This window comes from Salvelinus namaycush, unplaced genomic scaffold (assembly GCF_016432855.1).
Source record: "Salvelinus namaycush isolate Seneca unplaced genomic scaffold, SaNama_1.0 Scaffold1671, whole genome shotgun sequence".
NCBI lineage: Eukaryota > Metazoa > Chordata > Actinopteri > Salmoniformes > Salmonidae > Salvelinus > Salvelinus namaycush.
Window position 1 is genome coordinate 26,110 of NW_024058421.1, and position 17,806 is coordinate 43,915.

The 17,806-nt window shown below is 45.0% G+C and overlaps 1 long non-coding RNA gene across 1 annotated transcript; it reads right to left on the reverse strand.

Moving 5' to 3' along the window:
- Positions 1 to 936: 936 nt before the first annotated feature.
- Positions 937 to 11,960, reverse strand: LOC120037288. Its single transcript, XR_005474796.1, has 3 exons — positions 11,902 to 11,960; positions 11,337 to 11,432; positions 937 to 1,026 (listed from the first exon to the last, which is right to left on the reverse strand). It is a non-coding gene; the product is annotated as an uncharacterized LOC120037288 (long non-coding RNA).
- Between the last annotated feature and the right edge of the window lie 5,846 nt (positions 11,961 to 17,806).

Here is a 17,806-nt window from a genome sequence, read left to right on the forward strand (position 1 = left end):
GTCCAGCCCATATAGCCCAGCCCTGTCCATATAACCCAGCCCTGTCCATATAACCCAGCCCTGTCCATATAACCCTGTCCAGCCCATATAGCCCTGTCCACCCCATATAACCCTGTCCAGCCCAGACGAACCCAGCCCTGTCCATATAGTCCTGTCCAGCCCATATAGCCCAGCCCTGTCCATATAACCCAGCCCTGTCCATATAACCCAGCCCTGTCCATATAACCCTGTCCAGCCCATATAGCCCTGTCCACCCCATATAACCCTGTCCAGCCCATATAGCCCAGCCCTGTCCATATAACCCAGCCCTGTCCATATAACCCAGCCCTGTCCATATAACCCTGTCCAGCCCATATAGCCCTGTCCAGCCCATATAACCCTGTCCAGCCCATATAACATTTTACATTTTACATTTTAGTCATTTAGCAGACGCTCTTATCCAGAGCGACTTACAGTAGAGTGCATACATTTTATTACATTTTACATACTGAGACAAGGATATCCCTACCGGCCAATCCCTCCCTAACCCCTAACCCTAGTCCAGCCCATATAACCCTGTCCAGCCCAGACGAGCCCTGTCCAGCCCAGACGAGCCCAGTCCATATAGCCCAGTCCATATAGCCCAGTCCATATAGCCCAGTCCATATAGCCCAGTCCATATAGCCCAGTCCATATAGACCAGTCCATATAGCCCAGTCCATATAGACCAGTCCATATAACCCAACCCATATAGCCCAGTCCATATAGCCCAGTCCATATAGCCCAGCCCATATAGCCCTGTCCAGCCCATATAGCCCTGTCCATATAACCCAGTCCATATAACCCAGTCCATATAGTCCAGTCCAGCCCATATAGCCCTGTCCAGTCCATATAGCCCAGCCCATATAGCCCAGTCCATATAACCCAGTCCATATAACCCAGTCCATATAGTCCAGTCCAGCATAAGTGAGGGGAGAGGTAATGTGTACTCACATTTTCTATGACAAACGTCCACTCCTTGTCTTCAAACTCCTCTGCGTGGGGGTCCTAGGAGAGAAAACAACATGGAAGTATTCAGACCCCTTCCTTTTCCAGTTTGTTACATTTTTACATTTACATTTTAAGTCATTTAGCAGACGCTCTTATCCAGAGCGACTTACAAATTGGAAAGTTCATACATATTCATCCTGGTCCCCCCGTGGGAATTGAACGCTGGTCCCCCCGTGGGAAATGAACCCACAACCCTGGCGTTGCAAGCGCCATGCTCTACCAACTGAGCCACACGGGACCTGTTACCTTACAGACGTATTCCCTCATCGTATTCCCTCATCAATCTACACACAATACCCCATAATGACAAACCATTTAAAAACAAATTACAAATGTATTAAAAATTAGAAACAGAAATACCTTATTTAGTATTTACTATTCAGACCCTTTGTTATGAGACTCTAAATTGAGCTCAGGTGCATCCTGTTTCCATTGATTATCTTTCAGATGTTTCTACAACTTGATTGGAGTCCACCTGTGGTAAATTAAATTGATTGGACATGATTTGGAAAGGCACACACCTGTAAGGTACCACAGTTGACAGAGCAAAAATCAAGACATGAGGTCTAAGGAATTGTCCGTAGAGCTCACAGGATTGTGTCGAGGCACAGATCTGGGTAAGGCTACCAAAACATGTCTGCAGCATTGGAGGTCCCCAAGAACACAGTGGCCTCCATCATTCTTAAATGGAATAAGTTTGGAACCACTAAGACTCTTCCTAGAGCTGGCCGCCAAACTGAGCAATCGGAGGAGAAGGGCCCTGGTCAGGGAGGTGACCAAGAGCCCGATGGTCACTGACAGAGCTCTAGAGTTCCTCTGTGGAGAGGGGAGAAACTTCCAGAAGGACAACCATTTCTGCAACACTCCACCAATCAGGACTTTATGATTGCGTGAACAGACGGAAGTCACTCCTTAGTAAAAGGGACATGACAGCCCGCTTGGAGTTTGCCAAAAGACACCAAAGGACTCTCAGGCCATGAGAAACAAGATTCTCTGGTCTGATAAAACCAAGATTCAACTCTTTGGCCTGAATGTCAAGCGTCACGTCTGGAGAAAACCTGGCACAATCCCTACGGTGAAGCATGGTGGTGGCAGCATCATGCTGTGGAGATGTTTTTCAGCGGCAGGGACTGGGAGACTAGTCAGGATCGAGGGAAAGATGAACAGAGTAAAGAACAGAGAAATACTTGATAAAAACCTGGTCTAGAGCACTTAGGACGTCAGACTGGGGTAAAGGTTCACAACGACCCTAATCACACAGCCAAGCCAACACAGGAGTGGCTTCGGGACAAGTCTCTGAATGTCCTTGAGTGGCCCAGTCAGAGCCCGGACTTGAACCCGATCGAACATACCCAAGAAGGCTTGAGGCTGTAATCACTGCCAAAGGTGCTACAATAAAGTTCTTAGTAAAGGGTCTGAATACTTATGTAAATGTGATATCAGTTTGTTTTTTCATAAATTTGCTAAAAAAAATCTATAAACCTGTTTTTGCTTTGTCATTATAGGGTATTATGTGTAGATTGATGAGGAAATAAAGAATTTCATACATTTCAGAATAAGGCTGTAACGTAACAAAATGTGGAAAAAGTCAAGAGATCTGAAAACTTTACGAATGTACCGAGTATTGAACTTTAGAACCGTTCAATGTTGTATCGATCGGCTAGTTAACACAGAAAGGTGACCGTTTTCTAGACATAGAACCAACTAGTCCAGGACTAAAAAAATGCATTCTCAACAAAGATCCTCCAATGAAATACCTTTTTTATAGTCCAAGACTAAGCTTAATATGCCTGATAGTTATCACTGGCTGGTCTAACGTAATGTATGTGGCCTAGTATTCATGCATCGCCTGCATCTATTTACATGTTTCAGGTGAAAGGAATCTGAACTCACTATCAGTGTTCTGAAACGTCTTTAATAATACTTTGCTGTGGATATATCATCTCATAAGACCCAGTTGAATAAGGACCCACCCGGACAACAAGTAGAGTTTATGTCCAAATGTCATTTTATTCAACATTCCTTGCTGAGGTCCTGAAAGAAAGCAGTTACAATCCATTATCAGCGTTAGCTACCTAGCTATCACCGTCTGGTCTATCAGGCTACTGGGAAACTACCTAGCTATCACCGTCTGGTCCATCAGGCTACTGGGAAACTACCTAGCTATCACCGTCTGGTCTATCAGGCTACTGGGAAACTACCTAGCTATCACCGTCTGGTCTAACAGGCTACTGGGAAACTACCTAGCTATCACCGTCTGGTCTAACGGGCTACTGGGAAACTACCTAGCTATCACCGTCTGGTCTATCGGGCTACTGGGAAACTACCTAGCTATCACCGTCTGGTCTATCGGGCTACTGGGAAACTACCTAGCTATCACCGTCTGGTCTATCAGGCTACTGGGAAACTACCTAGCTATCACCGTCTGGTCTATCAGGCTACTGGGAAACTACCTAGCTATCACCGTCTGGTCTATCAGGCTACTGGGAAACTACCTAGCTATCACCGTCTGGTCTATCAGGCTACTGGGAAACTACCTAGCTATCACCGTCTGGTCTAACAGGCTACTGGGAAACTACCTAGCTATCACCGTCTGGTCTATCAGGCTACTGGGAAACTACCTAGCTATCACCGTCTGGTCTATCAGGCTACTGGGAAACTACCTAGCTATCACCGTCTGGTCTATCAGGCTACTGGGAAACTACCTAGCTATCACCGTCTGGTCTATCAGGCTACTGGGAAACTACCTAGCTATCACCTTCTGGTCTATCAGGCTACTGGGAAACTACCTAGCTATCACCGTCTGGTCTATCAGGCTACTGGGAAACTACCTAGCTATCACCGTCTGGTCTATCAGGCTACTGGGAAACTACCTAGCTATCACCGTCTGGTCTAACAGGCTACTGGGAAACTACCTAGCTATCACCGTCTGGTCTAACGGGCTACTGGGAAACTACCTAGCTATCACCGTCTGGTCTATCGGGCTACTGGGAAACTACCTAGCTATCACCGTCTGGTCTATCGGGCTACTGGGAAACTACCTAGCTATCACCGTCTGGTCTATCAGGCTACTGGGAAACTACCTAGCTATCACCGTCTGGTCTATCAGGCTACTGGGAAACTACCTAGCTATCACCGTCTGGTCTATCAGGCTACTGGGAAACTACCTAGCTATCACCGTCTGGTCTATCAGGCTACTGGGAAACTACCTAGCTATCACCGTCTGGTCTAACAGGCTACTGGGAAACTACCTAGCTATCACCGTCTGGTCTATCAGGCTACTGGGAAACTACCTAGCTATCACCGTCTGGTCTATCAGGCTACTGGGAAACTACCTAGCTATCACCGTCTGGTCTAACAGGCTACTGGGAAACTACCTAGCTATCACCGTCTGGTCTAACGGGCTACTGGGAAACTACCTAGCTATCACCGTCTGGTCTATCGGGCTACTGGGAAACTACCTAGCTATCACCGTCTGGTCTATCGGGCTACTGGGAAACTACCTAGCTATCACCGTCTGGTCTATCAGGCTACTGGGAAACTACCTAGCTATCACCGTCTGGTCTATCAGGCTACTGGGAAACTACCTAGCTATCACCGTCTGGTCTATCAGGCTACTGGGAAACTACCTAGCTACCACCGTCTGGTCTATCAGGCTACTGGGAAACTACCTAGCTATCACCGTCTGGTCTAACAGGCTACTGGGAAACTACCTAGCTATCACCGTCTGGTCTATCAGGCTACTGGGAAACTACCTAGCTATCACCGTCTGGTCTATCAGGCTACTGGGAAACTACCTAGCTATCACCGTCTGGTCTATCAGGCTACTGGGAAACTACCTAGCTATCACCGTCTGGTCTATCAGGCTACTGGGAAACTACCTAGCTATCACCGTCTGGTCTAACAGGCTACTGGGAAACCAGCCCTTTTCCAGGTCTATTAGACATCCAGGCTGTCTGTCAAATGACATTTGGATGCTGATGTGAGATGAAACGGAGTGATTTAGAGCAGAAGGGCTCCGGGGGAGAGGACACTCAAACCACTAGGTCACACACGATTAGGCCTGTCCTCAAACTGATGAGGTGAATGGGATGGAAGGATGCTAGTGAGCTGGAGGAGAGTAAAGGGCCGTAATGGAAGCTATATGCACTCAGTCTGACATACAGTGGTTCCCCCTTTAAAAGTTGCGTCACACTGCAGCACACCTTGCGGGCTGCTGCAGCATTCTATGGCACGTTATTTAATTGTCAGCCATTTTTCACATTATGGCAAGTTAGTGCTAGTTTGACCACCAGAGGCATCTTTGAGAAGCATTTGATAGTCTCCCATATTGGCATTACTAGAGAATTTAAAACCTTTTTTGTAATAACATAGCACATGGGATTGATTGGAAGAAATTTGGCACAATTAATTTGATTCATTAAATTGGTGTTTCTATTCCCGAGAAAAACTAACCACTAGGTCACACAACCCTCGGGGTTTCCGTTAGGATGGAATGGAAAATATTGCTCTGTACAACGTGACAGTCAGGAGTAGGCTACAGCAAAAGAGGATTGGAGGATTGTAAATTAATATCTAAGGAGCATAACATTTCCACAGCCTAATTGTAGTCTAACCAATACTCATTTCGCCCATGGTAGGCCTACAGTATATCTACAAATATATGTTTTTTAATGACATGACTCTCCGCCAATAATCACATTTAGAGGATTGGAGGATTCTAAAATAATATTTAAGGGGCATTTTCCATTTGATATTCTCAGATCCTAAGGGGCTTTGATAAAATTCTAAATTAACTAATCATAATAATCACTTTGTTTAAAAAGTAACAATATTTTTGAGATTAGGGGGGCCTGTATTCAGGTAGTAGAGTATAGAGTAGAGTGTAGAGTAGAGTAGTAGAGTGAGCAACAAAAAGGCCATTCTTGTTTGTTATTTAGAATTATTTATTTCTGGAGAAACCTAACTTGACTATTTAGCAGACATCACTATCTTATATTCAGTCAACACAGATACAGTTGAAGTCAGAAGTTTACATACACTTAAGTTGGAGTCATTAAAACTCGTTTTTCAACCACTCCACACATTTCGTGTTCACAAACTATAGTTTTGGCAAGTTGGTTAGGACATCTACTTTGTGCATGACACAAGTAATTTTTCCAACAATTGTTTACAGACACAACCTTATGAATACAGGCCCTGACTACTACGTTACACAACATGAATACAGGCCCTGACTACTAACATGTTACACAACCTTATGAACACAGGCCCTGACTACTAACGTGTTACACAACCTTATGAATACAGGCCCTGACTACAAACATGTTACACAACCTTATGAATACAGGCCCTGACTACTAACATGTTACACAACATGAATACAGGCCCTGACTACTAACATGTTACACAACATGAATACAGGCCCTGACTACTATCGTGTTACACAACATGAATACAGGCCCTGACTACTAACATGTTACACAACCTTATGAACACAGGCCCTGACTACTAACGTGTTACACAACCTTATGAATACAGGCCCTGACTACAAACATGTTACACAACCTTATGAATACAGGCCCTGACTACTAACATGTTACACAACATGAAAACAGGCCCTGACTACTGCGTGTTACACAACATTAATACAGGCCCTGACTACTGCGTGTTACACAACATTAATACAGGCCCTGACTACTAACGTGTTACACAACATTAATACAGGCCCTGACTACTAACATGTTACACAACCTTATGAACACAGGCCCTGACTACTAACGTGTTACACAACCTTATGAATACAGGCCCTGACTACAAACATGTTACACAACCTTATGAATACAGGCCCTGACTACTAACATGTTACACAACCTTATGAATACAGGCCCTGACTACTAACATGTTACACAACATGAATACAAGCCCTGACTACTAACATGTTACACAACATGAACACAGGCGCTGACTACTATCGTGTTACACAACATGAATACAGGCCCTGACTACTAACATGTTACACAACATGAATACAGGCCCTGACTACTAACATGTTACACAACATGAATACAGGCCCTGACTACTAACATGTTACACAACATGAATACAGGCCCTGACTACTGCGTGTTACACAACATTAATACAGGCCCTGACTACTGCGTGTTACACAACATTAATACAGGCCCTGACTACTAACGTGTTACACAACATGAATACAGGCCCTGACTACTAACGTGTTACACAACATGAATACAGGCCCTGACTACTATCGTGTTACACAACATGAATACAGGCCCTGACTACTAACATGTTACACAACATGAATACAGGCCCTGACTACTGCGTGTTACACAACATGAACACAGGCCCTGACTACTAACATGTTACACAACCTTATGAATACAGGCCCTGACTACTAACATGTTACACAACCTTATGAATACAGGCCCTGACTACTAACATGTTACACAACCTTATGAACACAGGCCCTGACTACTAACATGTTACACAACCTTATGAATACAGGCCCTGACTACTAACATGTTACACAACCTTATGAATACAGGCCCTGACTACTAACATGTTACACAACATGAATACAGGCCCTGACTACTAACATGTTACACAACATGAATACAGGCCCTGACTACTATCGTGTTACACAACATGAATACAGGCCCTGACTACTAACATGTTACACAACCTTATGAACACAGGCCCTGACTACTAACGTGTTACACAACCTTATGAATACAGGCCCTGACTACAAACATGTTACACAACCTTATGAATACAGGCCCTGACTACTAACATGTTACACAACCTTATGAATACAGGCCCTGACTACTAACATGTTACACAACATGAAAACAGGCCCTGACTACTGCGTGTTACACAACATGAATACAGGCCCTGACTACTGCGTGTTACACAACATTAATACAGGCCCTGACTACTAACGTGTTACACAACATTAATACAGGCCCTGACTACTAACATGTTACACAACCTTATGAACACAGGCCCTGACTACTAACGTGTTACACAACCTTATGAATACAGGCCCTGACTACAAACATGTTACACAACCTTATGAATACAGGCCCTGACTACTAACATGTTACACAACCTTATGAATACAGGCCCTGACTACTAACATGTTACACAACATGAATACAAGCCCTGACTACTAACATGTTACACAACATGAACACAGGCCCTGACTACTATCGTGTTACACAACATGAATACAGGCCCTGACTACTAACATGTTACACAACATGAATACAGGCCCTGACTACTAACATGTTACACAACATGAATACAGGCCCTGACTACTAACATGTTACACAACATGAATACAGGCCCTGACTACTGCGTGTTACACAACATTAATACAGGCCCTGACTACTGCGTGTTACACAACATTAATACAGGCCCTGACTACTAACGTGTTACACAACATGAATACAGGCCCTGACTACTAACGTGTTACACAACATGAATACAGGCCCTGACTACTATCGTGTTACACAACATGAATACAGGCCCTGACTACTAACATGTTACACAACATGAATACAGGCCCTGACTACTGCGTGTTACACAACATGAACACAGGCCCTGACTACTAACATGTTACACAACCTTATGAATACAGGCCCTGACTACTAACATGTTACACAACCTTATGAACACAGGCCCTGACTACTAACATGTTACACAACCTTATGAATACAGGCCCTGACTACTAACATGTTACACAACCTTATGAATACAGGCCCTGACTACTAACATGTTACACAACCTTATGAATACAGGCCCTGACTACTAACATGTTACACAACCTCATGAATACAGGCCCTGACTACTACATGTTACACAACCTTATGAATACAGGCCCTGACTACTAACATGTTACACAACCTTATGAATACAGGCCCTGACTACTAACATGTTACACAACCTCATGAATACAGGCCCTGACTACTACTTGTTACACAACCTTATGAATACAGGCCCTGACTACTAACATGTTACACAACCTTATGAATACAGGCCCTGACTACTAACATGTTACACAACCTCATGAATACAGGCCCTGACTACTAACATGTTACACAACCTTATGAACACAGGCCCTGACTACTAACATGTTGCACAACCTTATGAACACAGGCCCTGACTACTAACGTGTTACACAACCTTATGAATACAGGCCCTGACTACTAACGTGTTACACAACATTATGAATACAGGCCCTGACTACTAACGTGTTACACAACCTTATGAATACAGGCCCTGACTACTAACGTGTTACACAACCTTATGAATACAGGCCCTGACTACTAACGTGTTACACAACCTTATGAATACAGGCCCTGACTACTAACGTGTTACACAACCTTATGAATACAGGCCCTGACTACTGCGTGTTACACAACATGAATACAGGCCCTGACTACTACGTGTTACACAACATGAATACAGGCCCTGACTACTACGTGTTACACAACATGAATACAGGCCCTGACTACTACGTGTTACACAACATGAATACAGGCCCTGACTACTAACGTGTTACACAACATGAATACAGGCCCTGACTACTACGTGTTACACAACATGAATACAGGCCCTGACTACTAACGTGTTACACAACATGAATACAGGCCCTGACTACTAACGTGTTACACAACATGAATACAGGCCCTGACTACTAACGTGTTACACAACATGAATACAGGCCCTGACTACTGCGTGTTACACAACATGAATACAGGCCCTGACTACTGCGTGTTACACAACATTCTGAATACAGGCCCTGACTACTGCGTGTTACACAACATGAATACAGGCCCTGACTACTAACGTGTTACACAACATTATGAATACAGGCCCTGACTACTAACGTGTTACACAACATTAATACAGGCCCTGACTACTAACGTGTTACACAACATGAATACAGGCCCTGACTACTAACGTGTTACACAACATGAATACAGGCCCTGACTACTATGTGTTACACAACATGAATACAGGCCCTGACTACTAACGTGTTACACAACATGAATACAGGCCCTGACTACTAACGTGTTACACAACATGAATACAGGCCCTGACTACTACGTGTTACACAACATGAATACAGGCCCTGACTACTACGTGTTACACAACATGAATACAGGCCCTGACTACTGCGTGTTACACAACATGAATACAGGCCCTGACTACTACGTGTCACACAACATGAATACAGGCCCTGACTACTAACGTGTTACACAACATGAATACAGGCCCTGACTACTACGTGTTACACAACATGAATACAGGCCCTGACTACTGCGTGTTACACAACATGAATACAGGCCCTGACTACTGCGTGTTACACAACATTAATACAGGCCCTGACTACTAACGTGTTACACAACATGAATACAGGCCCTGACTACTGCGTGTTACACAACATGAATACAGGCCCTGACTACTAACGTGTTACAGAACATGAATACAGGCCCTGACTACTAACGTGTTACACAACATGAATACAGGCCCTGACTACTAACGTGTTACACAACATGAATACAGGCCCTGACTACTACGTGTTACACAACATGAATACAGGCCCTGACTACTGCGTGTTACACAACATGAATACAGGCCCTGACTACTGCGTGTTACACAACATGAATACAGGCCCTGACTACTGCGTGTTACACAACATGAATACAGGCCCTGACTACTAACGTGTTACAGAACATGAATACAGGCCCTGACTACTAACGTGTTACACAACATGAATACAGGCCCTGACTACTAACATGTTACACAACATGAATACAGGCCCTGACTACTACGTGTTACACAACATTAATACAGGCCCTGACTACTAACGTGTTACACAACATTAATACAGGCCCTGACTACTAACGTGTTACACAACATGAATACAGGCCCTGACTACTAACGTGTTACACAACATGAATACAGGCCCTGACTACTAACGTGTTACACAACATGAATACAGGCCCTGACTACTAACGTGTTACACAACATGAATACAGGCCCTGACTACTAACGTGTTACATTTCAGCCTGGAGTTGTGACAGATTAGATTTGTACCTTTTTGCTTCAACACCAGGCTAGCCTGTCAGCAAGAGATCAGCAGGGTGAAGTAAGAGTCTCTCACACACACACACACACACACACACACACACACACACACACACAAACAGAGAAAAACACACACACACACACACACACACAAACAGAGAAAAACACACACACACACACCCACGCGCTACCTTGAAGAGTGTGACAGTGATTTCTATGTTTTCCGGTACAGGCCACACCACCACTCCTCGGTAGGGGTTCTTGATGCCTGGCTGCCAACTGTGAGCCTGGGGAGAGATTGACAGAGTTCATTTGACCGTTTCTACTTCAACAACATTGTATGTAGCCATAATATTCTGTGAGTGTAATGTTTACTATACATTTCTATTTAGTTTATTATCTATTTCACTTGCTTTGGTAATGTTAACATATGTTACACCCATGCCAATAAAACCATTATAATTTAATTTAGAGACAGAGGGAGACTGAAAACACAATATATATACACTTTAAAATCACTAAATATAACATCAAACATTTACACAGACAAAAACTCATGAAGGGTAAAGACTCAAACGGTTGCCAAGGTGCAGACCAACAGGTCAACTCTGAAGAAATATGATAGAAAGCTGTACACTATACATCTCCACAGTGATTTAGCCTACTTCCTACTTCCTACTTCCTACGACCAAGTCCAGCTAAACAGCATAAAGTGCTACCAAGACAAAACTAATAGTCCACACACACACCACACACCTTGGAGGATTTCCGTCGGCTCCTGCGAGTCCACACCACTACCAGCTTGTCTGGTTGCCTGAAAAAGAACAGAGGAAGGAGGAGGGATGAGAAGAGGACAGTGTGGAGGAGGGATGAGAAGAGGACAGTGTGGAGGAAGGATGAGAAGAGGACAGTGTGGAGGAGGGATGAGAAGAGGACAGTGTGGAGGAAGGAGGGATGAGAAGAGGACAGTGTGGAGGAAGGAGGGATGAGAAGAGGACAGTGTGGAGGAAGGATGAGAAGAGGACAGTGTGGAGGAAGGATGAAAAGAGGACAGTGTGGAGGAGGGAGGGATGAGAGGAGGACAGTGTGGAGGAGGGAGGGATGAGAGGAGGACAGTTTGGAGGAGGGAGGGATGAGAAGAGGACAGTGTGGAGGAGGGAGGGATGAGAAGAGGACAGTGTGGAGGAGGGAGGGATGAGAAGAGGACAGTGTGGAGGAGGGATGAGAAGAGGACAGTGTGGAGGAGGGATGAGAAGAGGACAGTGTGGAGGAGGGATGAGAAGAGGACAGTGTGGAGGAGGGATGAGAAGAGGACAGTGTGGAGGAAGGATGAAAAGAGGACAGTGTGGAGGAAGGATGAAAAGAGGACAGTGTGGAGGAGGGATGAGAAGAGGACAGTGTGGAGGAAGGATGAGAAGAGGACAGTGTGGAGGAAGGATGAGAAGAGGACAGTGTGGAGGAAGGATGAGAAGAGGACAGTGTGGAGGAAGGATGAGAAGAGGACAGTGTGGAGGAAGGATGAGAAGAGGACAGTGTGGAGGAAGGATGAGAAGAGGACAGTGTGGAGGAAGGATGAAAAGAGGACAGTGTGGAGGAAGGATGAAAAGAGGACAGTGTGGAGGAGGGATGAGAAGAGGACAGTGTGGAGGAGGGAGGAGGGATGAGAAGAGGACAGTGTGGAGGAAGGAGGGGGGATGAGAAGAGGACAGTGTGGAGGAAGGATGAGGGATGAGAAGAGGACAGTGTGGAGGAAGGAGGGGGGATGAGAAGAGGACAGTGTGGAGGAAGGATGAGGGATGAGAAGAGGACAGTGTGGAGGAGGGAGGAGGGATGAGAAGAGGACAGTGTGGAGGAAGGAGGGGGGATGAGAAGAGGACAGTGTGGAGATGATCATATCACAGATTTAATAACAGAAAGAACACAAGTTTGACTTGTGTCCAGTAGCCTCGTCTTTCCATGATTCAATCAATCAATCAAATTTTATAAAGGCCCTTTTTGTACAAGGTGCTTTACAGACACCCAGCCTAGACCCTCAACTCCTAATGCTCTGTGTGATACTACGTCCCCCTAGAACTACAGCAGTGAGGGTTTTACACAGTCCATTCAGGTGGCTCAGTGGGTAGGAGCGTGGTGCTGGCACACCCAAGGTTGTGGGTTCAAATCCCACCCTGGCATCGAGTTTCTGTGTCCAAGAGAAACTTCACCAAAGCTGTATGAACTAGTGTGTCCATGTTCCACAACCAAACGCACTCCCCTGAATACAACCAAACGCACTCCCCTGAATACAACCAAACGCACTCCCCTGAATACAACCAAACACACTCCCCTGAATACAACCAAACACACTCCCCTGAATACAACCAAACACACTCCCCTGAATACAACCAAACGCACTCCCCTGAATACAACCAAACGCACTCCCCTGAATACAACCAAACGCACTCCCCTGAATACAACCAAACGCACTCCCCTGAATACAACCAAACACACTCCCCTAAACACAACCAAACACACTCCCGTGAACACAACCAAACACACTCCCCTGAACACAACCAAACACACTCCCCTGACAACAACCAAACACACTCCCCTGACCACAACCAAACACACTCCCCTGACCACAACCAAACACACTCCCCTGAATACAACCAAACACACTCCCCTGAATACAACCAAACACACTCCCCTGAACACAACCAAACACACTCCCCTGAATACAACCAAACACACTCCCCTGAACACAACCAAACACACTCCCCTGAACACAACCAAACACACTCCCCTGAACACAACCAAACGCACTCCCCTGACCACAACCAAACGCACTCCCCTGAACACAACCAAACGCACTCCCCTGAACACAACCAAACACACTCCCCTGAACACAACCAAACACACTCCCCTGACCACAACCAAACACACTCCCCTGACCACAACCAAACACACTCCCCTGACCACAACCAAACACACTCCCCTGAATACAACCAAACACACTCCCCTGAACACAACCAAACGCACTCCCCTGAATACACCCAACATACTCCCCTGAACACAACCAAACACACTCCCCTGAATACAACCAAACACACTCCCCTGAACACAACCAAACACACTCCCCTGAACACAGTCAAACACACTCCCCTGAATACAACCAAACGCACTCCCCTGAATACACCCAACATACTCACCTGAACACAGTCAAACACACACCCAAAATTCAACACAGTACAGAGACGTCAGATTCAACAGTTGCAGTATAAATGAATGATGAGCCCTGACCTAGTCTCTGTAGACTGATACAGTCTGTATTATCCATTATACGCTCCAGAAGGAGAAATGTGTTATTTCATAGTTTTGATGTCTTCACTATTATTCTACGATGTAAAAATAAAGAAAAACCCTGGAATGAGTAGGTGTGTCCAAACCGTCGACTGGTACTGTATATTTATAACATTTGGGGGTTCAGGCACCCCCGCCTAAATTGTTTTGTGCAAAAACACAAAGAGTGTCCCTTCCGGTAATACCATATACCAGCCTACTTTAAACGAGCCAATGAACAGGTATGATGGGTGTGTGGGGTCATGCCTCAGGAGGAGTCTAGGGAGACAGAGAGAACAGACCGAGGGACAGAGAAATTAAAAGAGAGTAAACAGAGAGAGAAAGAGGAGAAAAGGGCGACTGCAAGCGGAGGCCCCACACAGAGAAGCTATTGTCACGAGACAGAAGGCATGTCATATATGAGAGAGATGTCATGTCCGGCCCCCAGGCTGTACCGTACACAGTGTACAATTCTCACCATTCATCCTCTGACCATCCAACTACGATCGCTTGATTTCTAGATGACTTTCTCTCATACTCCATTAGAAGACCATCGCTTGAAAAGCAGCAATAGTACTGTTTGTCCATTTTGAGATGCCGTAGCCAGTATACACTTCCTCAAAATAGAATTAATCTAACTCAAGAAATCTGTCATTAATTAACATTTTTGTCCAAGAGATCTTTACAATCATTTCGCTACACCTGCAATAACATCTGTTAAATATGTATGTGACCAATAAAATTAGATTTGATGCAGTATTTTTAAATGAAAAAAAAAATGCATGAAAATGAGTCTCCACTCGTTGAATGACAACAATTCGTTAATTGAAGAATCCCTACTGCAAAACACCAGTCTCACCGTCAACAGTGAAGATCCTTCTAGAAAGAGTTGCTCTGTCCAGTGTCTGTGTTCTTTTGCCCATCTAAATCTTTTCATTTTATTGGCCAGTCTGAGATATGGCTTTTTCTTTGCAACTCTGCCTAGAAGGCCAGCATCCCGGAGTCGCCTCTTCACTGTTGACAATGAGACTGGTGTTTTGTGGGTACTATTTAATGAAGCTGCCAGTTGAGGACTTGTGAGGCGTCTGTTTCTCAAACTAGACACTCTAATGTAATTGTCCTCATGCTCAGGTTGTGCACCGGGGCCTCCCACTCCTCTTTCTATTCTGGTTAGAGCCAGTTTGCACTGTACTGTGAAGGGAGTAGTACACAGCGTTGTACGAGATCTTCAGTTTCTTGGCAATTTCTCGCATGGAATATTCTTCATTTCTCAGAACAAGAATAGACTGACGAGTTTCAGAAGAAAGTTCGTTGTTTCTGGCCATTTTGAGCCTGTAATCGAACCCACAAATGCTGATGCTCCAGATACTCAACTAGGAAGGCCAGTTTTATTGCTTCTTTAATCAGAACAACAGTTTTCAGCTGTGCTAACATAATTGCAAAAGGGTTTTCTAATGATCAATTAGCCTTTTAAAATGATAAACTTGGATTAGCTAACAGCACGTGCCATTGGATCACAGGAGCGATGGTTGCTGATGATGGGCCTCTGTACGCCTATGTAGATATTCCATTAAAAATCAGCCGTTTCCAGCTACAATAGTCATTTACAACATTAACAATGTCTACACTGTATTTCTGATCAATTTGAGGTTATTTTAATGGCCATTTTTTTTGCTTTTCTTTCAAAAACAAGGACATTTCTAAGTGACACCAAACTTTTGAACGGTAGTGTATGATTCCCATGCCAATAAAGCCCTTGAAGTGAATTGAAGTTGAGAGAGAGAGACAGGCACTATGGTTTCTGCTGAGTCTCTTCCTCTCCTCCTCCCACTGACTGGCTCTCTGGCTTCTGTCATGGAAATGTCTCTGATTGAGCTTCATGCTATAAAAAAAACTATTTTATTGGCCCCATTCTGGCACAGCAGAGCTTCAGACTGGCAGTCTGTAGAGAGACCTAGTAGAGACTGGCAGTCTGTAGAGAGACCTAGTAGAGACTGGCAGTCTGTAGAGAGACCTAGTAGAGACTGGCAGTCTGTAGAGAGACCTAGTAGAGACTGGCAGTCTGTAGAGAGACCTAGTAGAGACTGGCAGTCTGTAGAGAGACCTAGTAGAGACTGGCAGTCTGTAGAGAGACCTAGTAGAGACTGGCAGTCTGTAGAGAGACCTAGTAGAGACTGGCAGTCTGTAGAGAGACCTAGTAGAGACTGGCAGTCTGTAGAGAGACCTAGTAGAGACTGGTAGTCTGTAGAGAGACCTAGTAGAGACTGGCAGTCTGTAGAGAGACCTAGTAGAGACTGGCAGTCTGTAGAGAGACCTAGTAGAGACTGGCAGTCTGTAGAGAGACCTAGTAGAGACTGGCAGTCTGTAGAGAGACCTAGTAGAGACTGGCAGTCTGTAGAGAGACCTAGTAGAGACTGGCAGTCTGTAGAGAGACCTAGTAGAGACTGGCAGTCTGTAGAGAGACCTAGTAGAGACTGGCAGTCTGTAGAGAGACCTAGTAGAGACTGGCAGTCTGTAGAGAGACCTAGTAGAGACTGGCAGTCTGTAGAGAGACCTAGTAGAGACTGGCAGTCTGTAGAGAGACCTAGTAGAGACTGGCAGTCTGTAGAGAGACCTAGTAGAGACTGGCAGTCTGTAGAGAGACCTAGTAGAGACTGGCAGTCTGTAGAGAGACCTAGTAGAGACTGGCGGTCTGTAGAGAGACCAGTAGAGACTGGCGGTCTGTAGAGAGACCAGTAGAGACTGGCGGTCTGTAGAGAGACCAGTAGAGACTGGCGGTCTGTAGAGAGACCAGTAGAGACTGGCGGTCTGTAGAGAGACCAGTAGAGACTGGCGGTCTGTAGAGAGACCAGTAGAGACTGGCAGTCTGTAGAGAGACCAGTAGAGACTGGCAGTCTGTAGAGAGACCAGTAGAGACTGGCAGTCTGTAGAGAGACCAGTAGAGACTGGCAGTCTGTAGAGAGACCAGTAGAGACTGGCAGTCTGTAGAGAGACCAGTAGAGACTGGCAGTCTGTAGAGAGACCAGTAGAGACTGTCAGTCTGTAGAGAGACCAGTAGAGACTGTCAGTCTGTAGAGAGACCAGTAGAGAAATAGACTGTTGTATTCGGCGCATGTGACAAATACAATTTTATTTCATTTTGATTTCTCTTCTCCTCATGCTGCACAGAAGTTAACACACTATAATAATGTAACCTGGCATGTACAAATGTTGAAACTGTCAATACCGTTGGCAAAACTATTTCCATACAGAGCTAGAATAGCTTTACAATACCAGAAGATAGCGGTAGCTTCCAGTTTTGTAGGATAACTTTCCTTGCTAGTTTACAGCTGAAACTAACATC